This window comes from Odocoileus virginianus, chromosome 22 (genome assembly GCF_023699985.2).
Source record: "Odocoileus virginianus isolate 20LAN1187 ecotype Illinois chromosome 22, Ovbor_1.2, whole genome shotgun sequence".
Lineage (NCBI taxonomy): Eukaryota > Metazoa > Chordata > Mammalia > Artiodactyla > Cervidae > Odocoileus > Odocoileus virginianus.
The window spans coordinates 1807446-1814281 of record NC_069695.1 but is presented as its reverse complement, the minus strand read 5'-3'; the positions used below and the strand labels follow the sequence as shown (position 1 = coordinate 1814281).

Genomic DNA, 6836 nt, shown 5'->3' with positions numbered 1-6836 from the left:
AACAAGCTAAGCTGAGCGGGAGCCACGCTGGGAGCAGTTCACGGATGGAGACCCTTGCCAACATTTCTTCCATGAGGCCAAGTACAGCAGTGAGGGACTTACCAGCGACTTACCGGGGCTCCCTGGGAAGCCCGGTTGCCGGGGGTATTTCTCTTATCTGAATGGGGCACGGATAGTTTGGGGCCCTGGTGTGAGAATGAAGTTGAGGAAACAGCATCGTGCCATTTGGTCCAAGGTTCCTGAGTCTGACTTGGGAAACAGCAGTCCAGGGAGGTCTTGAAGAGAGAGGGGCCGGCAGCTCCTAAGAGCCATGTTTCTCAACAGGTGGTCCCTGTGTTCCTGGAGGCACCTGGAATGACTTTGGGTGACGCGGAGGAGGATAGTGACCGGAGAAGCCCGGGCGGCTGGGGAAGGGCCGGAGGGAGGGAAAAAGGGACAGCCGATGGAGCGAGCCCCCATGATGGCTTTCCTGACGCCGTGACGCCTTTTGTGACGCCGTGACGCCTTTTCTGGCGCCGTGACGCCTTTTCTGGCGCCGTGACGCCTTTTCTGACGCCGTGACGCCTTTTGTGACGGCAAGGCTTTGAGGAGGCTCCCGTCAGACCTCCGGAACCCACCGCGTCTATCCCTCTGGCCAAGAGTTGAGGACAGCCCGGGGCCACGCCAAGGGCTTTCTAGAACAAAGCAAGGTGGCATGGGCAGGGAAAGAGTAGGGCCCCAGAGTCAGCGCATCAGCAGCGCCCAGCCTTCCTTCTCTGTCGCCCACCCCGCTGCCCGGATTCCTGCAGGGACCCTGGACCCCGGTTCTCTGGGAAGACTAAGAAGGGAAGGTGGCCGTCGGTTTCTCTTCAGCCCCCGCTGAGGTGGTGAGCTCTGTGATCAAAGGGTGACTGTGAGTCACAGGAGAGGCAGAATGTTCTGGGGAAAAGTAGGGGAAGACTAAAAGCGTCAATGCTATAAAAGACAAAGAAATATTCTGGGTTAGACAAGTAAATTCAGTGTCTGGCCTCAGACCTAGGGGTGTGGGTGGGAAGACAGAAATGCTATATGGGAAATTATTAGGTCAACAGACAAAACTGCAATAGGGACAGTAGATGAGATAAAAGTATTGCTTCTGGGGAAGTTTTATGAAATTAATCACTGAGCTGTGGCCTCATGAGAGACTCTTCCCGCCCTTAGGAAAGACAGAGAAAGCACAGATAACACAGGCCATTAGAGAAAGTGTTAACCACGGGTGAGTCAGGGCAGAGTGGACTGCGTTAGTCGTCGCAGTAGGAAGATGATAATTTATCACTCAAACCAGAACACGTTTGAGAGTGAAAGGGAACTCAGTTCATAATCACTAAGCCAGGTCAACAGGTTTGTCCCGGACAATGCTGGACAAACCAGAGCCGGCATCATTGGTGACCTGTTGGGTGCAAAGGCCTGATTGATGGGGCTCAGGGGGAAATGGAATGAGAGAAAGTGAAAACAGGGCACACGTCATGAGGGGGTTTTATTGAAGAAAAAAAAAAAGAGGAGTCAGCAGGAACGGAAAGTGGGGCCATAGTCATCACACCTTAGATAAAACAAAACATCTTTTTAAATCTTCCCATCTCTATATATCAACATGGACAGATAACAAAAATATACTGTTACTCAAAAACACAAAGGAATATAGTGTATAGTAAAAGTGGTATTTTAAATCACTGGGGGAAAAGTACATTATTGAATGAATGAGGTTGGGACAATTAAGCAGCTGGGAAAAATGAAGGTGAGAACACTTCATTCACAGATAGTGAATCATTACCACCACTTGGTGACAGAGTACACTAGTTTCATGTTTATATTTATACCTTTTGTTATGCTCCTCCCAGGATCTCTGGGGTTAATCAAGAACTTTTAGCTCAAAGACTGTCATCACTGGCCCACTAGATGTCACCCTCACCTAAATTAATAGTGCTCTAAATACAGGCTTCACCTACAAAATTGACAATGAAGAGACCCTAGTATCCTTTCCAAGAGCAAATTAGGAATCAGTGTTGTATACACATGTATTGATATATCCTAGGGGTAGGAGACAGGGAGAGGCAGGGTTTCAGAAGTCTGGCAGGAAGGGAGGCTCCAAACAATGAAAGGAGGCTGTGGATTGGAGTCTGAGATTACCACTCAGTTTGTGGCTAAATGTACCTGAATGAAGTGAGGTAGCAAGACAGGCAAAGATCCAGGGGAAGATGGTACCAAGAGGTGGTATCAGCAAGTGCAAATGGCTGGAGGCAAAGAGAGTGCCAGGGCCAGTACTGAGGATGTGGGGCGTGGAGGGTTGGTGAAGTATATAAATTCCATTCTAGATTAGAATCCACAGTAATCCAAATCTATGCCCCAACCAGTAATGCTGAAGAAGCCAAAGTTGAACAAGTCTATGAAGACCTATAAGACTTTCTAGAACTAACATTCAAAGAAGATGTCCTTTTCATGTAGGGGACTGGAATGCAAAAGTAGAAGTCAAGAGATACCTGGAATAACAGGCAAATTTGGCCTTGGAGTACAGAATGAAGCAGGGCAAAGACTAACAGAGTTTTGCCAAGAGAACGCACTGGTCACAGCAAACACCCTCTTCGAACAACACAAGAGAAGACTCTACACATGGCCATCACCAGATGGTCAGTACCTAAATCAGATTGATTATATTCTTTGCAGCCAAAGATGGAGAAGCTCTATACAGTCAACAAAAACAAGACTGGGAGCTGACTGTGGCTCAGACCATGAACTCCTTATTGCCAAATTCAGACTTAAGTTGAAGAAAATAGGGAAACCACTGGACCATTCAGGTATGATCTAAATCAAATCCCTTATGATTATACAGTGGAAGTAACAAACAGATTCAAGGGATTAGATCTGATAGACAGAGTGCCTGAAGAATCATGGACAAAAGTTTGTGACATTGTACAGGAGGCAGGGATCAAGACCATCCCCAAGAAAGTGAAATGCAAAAAAAGCAAAATGGTTGTCTGAAGAGGCCTTACAAATAGCCAAGAAAAGAAGAGAAGCTAAAGGCAAAGGAGAAAAGAAAGATAAACGCATTTGAAAGCAGAGTTCCAAAAAATAGCAAGGAGAGATAAAAAAGCCTTCCTCAGTGATCAGTGCGAGGAAATAGAGGAAAATAATAGAATGGGAAAGACTAGAGATCTCTTCAAGAACATTAGAGATACCAAGGGAACATATCATGCAAAGATGGGCACAATTAAGGACAGAAATGGTATTGACCTAACAGAAGCAGAAGATATTAAGAAGAGGTGGCAACAATATACAGAAGAGCCATACAGAAAAGATCTTCATGACCCAGATCATCACAATGGTGTGATCACTCACCTAGAGCCAGACATCCTGGAATGTGAAGTCAAGTGGGCCTTAGGAAGCATCACTACGAACAAAGCTAGTGGAGGTGATGGAATTCAAGTTGAGCTATTTCAGATCCTACAAGATTATTCTGTGAAAGTACTTCTTCATTCAATAAGCCAGCAAATTTGGAAAACTCAGCAGTGGCCACAGGACTGGAAAAGGTCAGTTTTCATTCTAATCCCAAAGAAAGGCAATGCCAAAGAATGTTCAAACTACCACACAATTGCACTCATCTCACACACTAGCAAAGTAAGACTCAAAATTCTCCAAGTCAGGCTTCAACAGTACGTGAACCATGGACTTCCAGATATTCAAGCTGATTTAGAAAAGGCAGAGGAACCAGAGATCAAATTGTCAACATCCGTTGGATCATTGAAAAAGCAAGAGAGTTCCGGAAAAACATCTATTTTTGCTTTATTGATTACACCAAAGCCTTTGACTGTGTGGATCACAAGAAACTGTGCAAAATTCTTCAGGAGATGGGAATACCAGACCACCTGACCTGCCTCTTGAGAAGTCTATATGCAGGTCAAGAAGCAACAGTTAGAAGTGGACATGGAACAACAGACTGGTTCCAGATTGGGAAAGAAGTATGTCAAGGCTGTATATTGTTACTGTGCTTATTTAACTTATATGCAGAGTACATCATGTGAAATGCTGGGCTGGATGAAGCACGAGCTGGAATCAAGATAGCTGGGAAAAATATCAATAACCTCAGATATGCAGATGACACCACCCTTATGGCAGAAAGCAGAGAAGAACTAAAGAGCCTCTTGATGAAAGTGAAACAGGAGAGTGAAAAGGTTGGCTTAAAACTAAACATTCAGGAAACAAAGATCATGGCATCTGTTCTCATCACTTTATGGCAAGTAGATGGGGAAACAATGGAAACAGTGACAGACTTTATTTTTGGGGCTCCAAAATCACTGCAGATGGTGACTGCAGCCATGAGGTTAAAAGATGCTTGCTCCTTGGAAGAAAAGCTATGGCCAACCTAGACAGCATATTAAAAAGCAGAGACATTACTTTGCCAACAAGGTCCATCTAGTCAAAGTCATGGTTTTTCCAGTATCATGTATGGATGTGAGAGTTGGACTATAAAGAAAACTTGAGTGCTGAAGAATTGATGCTTTTGAACTATGGTGTTGGAGAAGACTCTTGAGAGACACTTGGACTGCAAGGAGATCCAACCAGTCCATCCTAAATGAAATCAGTCCTGAATATTCATTGGGAGGACTGATGCTGAAGCTGAAACTCCAATACTTTGGCCATGTGATGCAAAGAACTGACTTGTTTGAAAAGACCCCAATGCTGGGCAAAATTGAGGGTGGGAGGAGAAGGGGATTACAGAGGATGAGGTGGTTGGATGGCATCACTGACTCGATGGACATGAGTTTGAGCAAGCTCTGGGAGCTGGTGATGGACAGGAAAGCCTGGCGTGCTGCAGTCCATGGACATGAGTCGGATATGTCGGACATGACTGAGTGACTGAGCTGAACTGAGATGAGATTGGAGACGCCATTGGAAGAGTCTGTGATTTCTGGCTTTTCATGGAAGAGTCCTCAGAATCTACCTGAATATAAGTCTCAGGAAGCACCCAACATAGACCACTGGAGGAAATGTCTATAAAATAAGTGACCTGCATTCTTAAAAATGTCAATGTCCTGAACAACAAAGAGAGATTGGGAAAACGTTCCAAAATAAAAGAGACTAAGTGACAACAAAACACAAGCTGTGATCCTGGCCTGCATTCTCTAAGATGTTATTGGGACAGTGGACAATATTAGAAGATGGCTTAGAAACTGTATAACATCGTGGTATTAATAGTCAGTTTCCTGAAGTTGGCTATTCTGTTGTGGCTGTGGTTGGGAATATCTTACTTTTAGAGTAAACACAATGTAGTATTAAAAAGTAAATAAGGAATAAGGCTTAGGGGTCATAAATACTGTTAGAGGGTGAAAGAGAGCCTCTCAGGACTCAGGCTGTATGTAAATATGCAGGAATTTGACCCCTGAATCACCCCGCAAAGAGAGTTAGGGGCTCAGCCAGGAGGCTGAAGTTCTAAAACCATGATCCTTAAAACCATCATTTTAATGACACAACATTATTATATTTCTGTTAATTTTTTCACCTCCTGCCCAAAGCAGTTTCTGTGGTTTCTGTTTCTCAAGAGAACCTTCAAAAGAAGCCACGGCTCCATCTTGGGAGGACTTAGCTATTCAGAAGCGTCTCATCTGAGTGGATGACAGCTGCCCTTTGATGAGGTGATAAAAGCCTTGCGCAAGGAGATAAAAGTCTCGATTTCTCTGGAACTGACATCCGGAAGAGCACTGGCTTTCGTCCAAGAAAAATCATCCCTAACATGTAATCTCTGGGCTTTCAAAAGCTAACCCAAAAATGTGACAACAAATTAAGCTCCGAGTAAAGAGCGGGCATAAATTGTGTTTGCTTAGAGTCCACATTTTGTCTGCTGGCTGAAGATGAATGTTGGAAAACAGGGACAATATACCAAGGGAGAAAGATGGTTTGGGCTGAAATAGCCATTCTTCAGCACCAAGTATCTTTATGAGCATCCATTACTGTCAAGATAGCCTGTTAAGTACTATGTACAAAATAGCGGACAATTTAAACAAGACATCTTCCTCTGCTTTTGTCTTCTTACTAGAGGAGTTAGGTGAGGTTCAATTAAAAAAAAAAAAAGACTGATTTCATTTCATTTTCTTTTTAGGAGGTGACTGACAGTGCTGCAGGGAAACGGCAGCTCTGCAGACTGGTCGTGGGCAGTCTGGCTGTTGGTTTTCCCAGTGAAACAGCAAATAAGCACAAACCCTTGCATTGAGAAACTGGCAAGAGAGTAGAGCAAATCCAATGAAAGGTTATGACAGTGCTAAAAGCAAAATAAAACAGGGTCTTATTAAGAGAGGTCTAGAGAAATTGAGGTTACCCGCAGAGGATGATGCTTAATTACCATCTTCACATGTGTAAAAGGGATGCTTAATAAGATGGGTTTTCCCCACTTGTTTTCCAACTTCACTGAGCTATAAACAGAGGGAAATGAGTTAAAATTTTAAAGGAGGACTTTGGGGATAAACATTTGGCTTTGCTGATGTTGGAAAATCAAATCCAGAAGTGAGCGACCATGGTTTCCTAGAGACCTTCCAAAGAATATACAACTCTCTGTTTTGGAAAACTTAGGTATCAGCTGGCTTCTCACCCAAGTGGATGCCAGCCACCCTGTGATGAGCTGGTTTTAAAAAAAGGCCATGGCAACTTGTTACCTTCGCCCCAGAGAGCTTTCCCACTGGCCCTCTGGTAGTGCCTGAGAGTCTCACCTTAGCCGGTTTTTTGTTTTTTCCTTTCGGGTTAAGGCATTTAAGGCCATAATTAAAATGTAGATGGGCTCTGTAAGAGTTTGATGTCTCCCTAGGATCAGCCATTAACACCTCTTCTCACGG

At 44.2% G+C, this 6836-nt stretch overlaps 1 long non-coding RNA gene across 1 annotated transcript; it reads left to right on the top strand.

Moving 5' to 3' along the window:
• Positions 1-380: 380 nt before the first annotated feature.
• LOC110137172 (uncharacterized) lies at positions 381-5823 on the top strand. Its single transcript, XR_002313862.2, has 2 exons — positions 381-866; positions 5529-5823. It is a non-coding gene; the product is annotated as an uncharacterized lncRNA (long non-coding RNA).
• The last annotated feature ends 1013 nt before the right edge of the window (positions 5824-6836 follow it).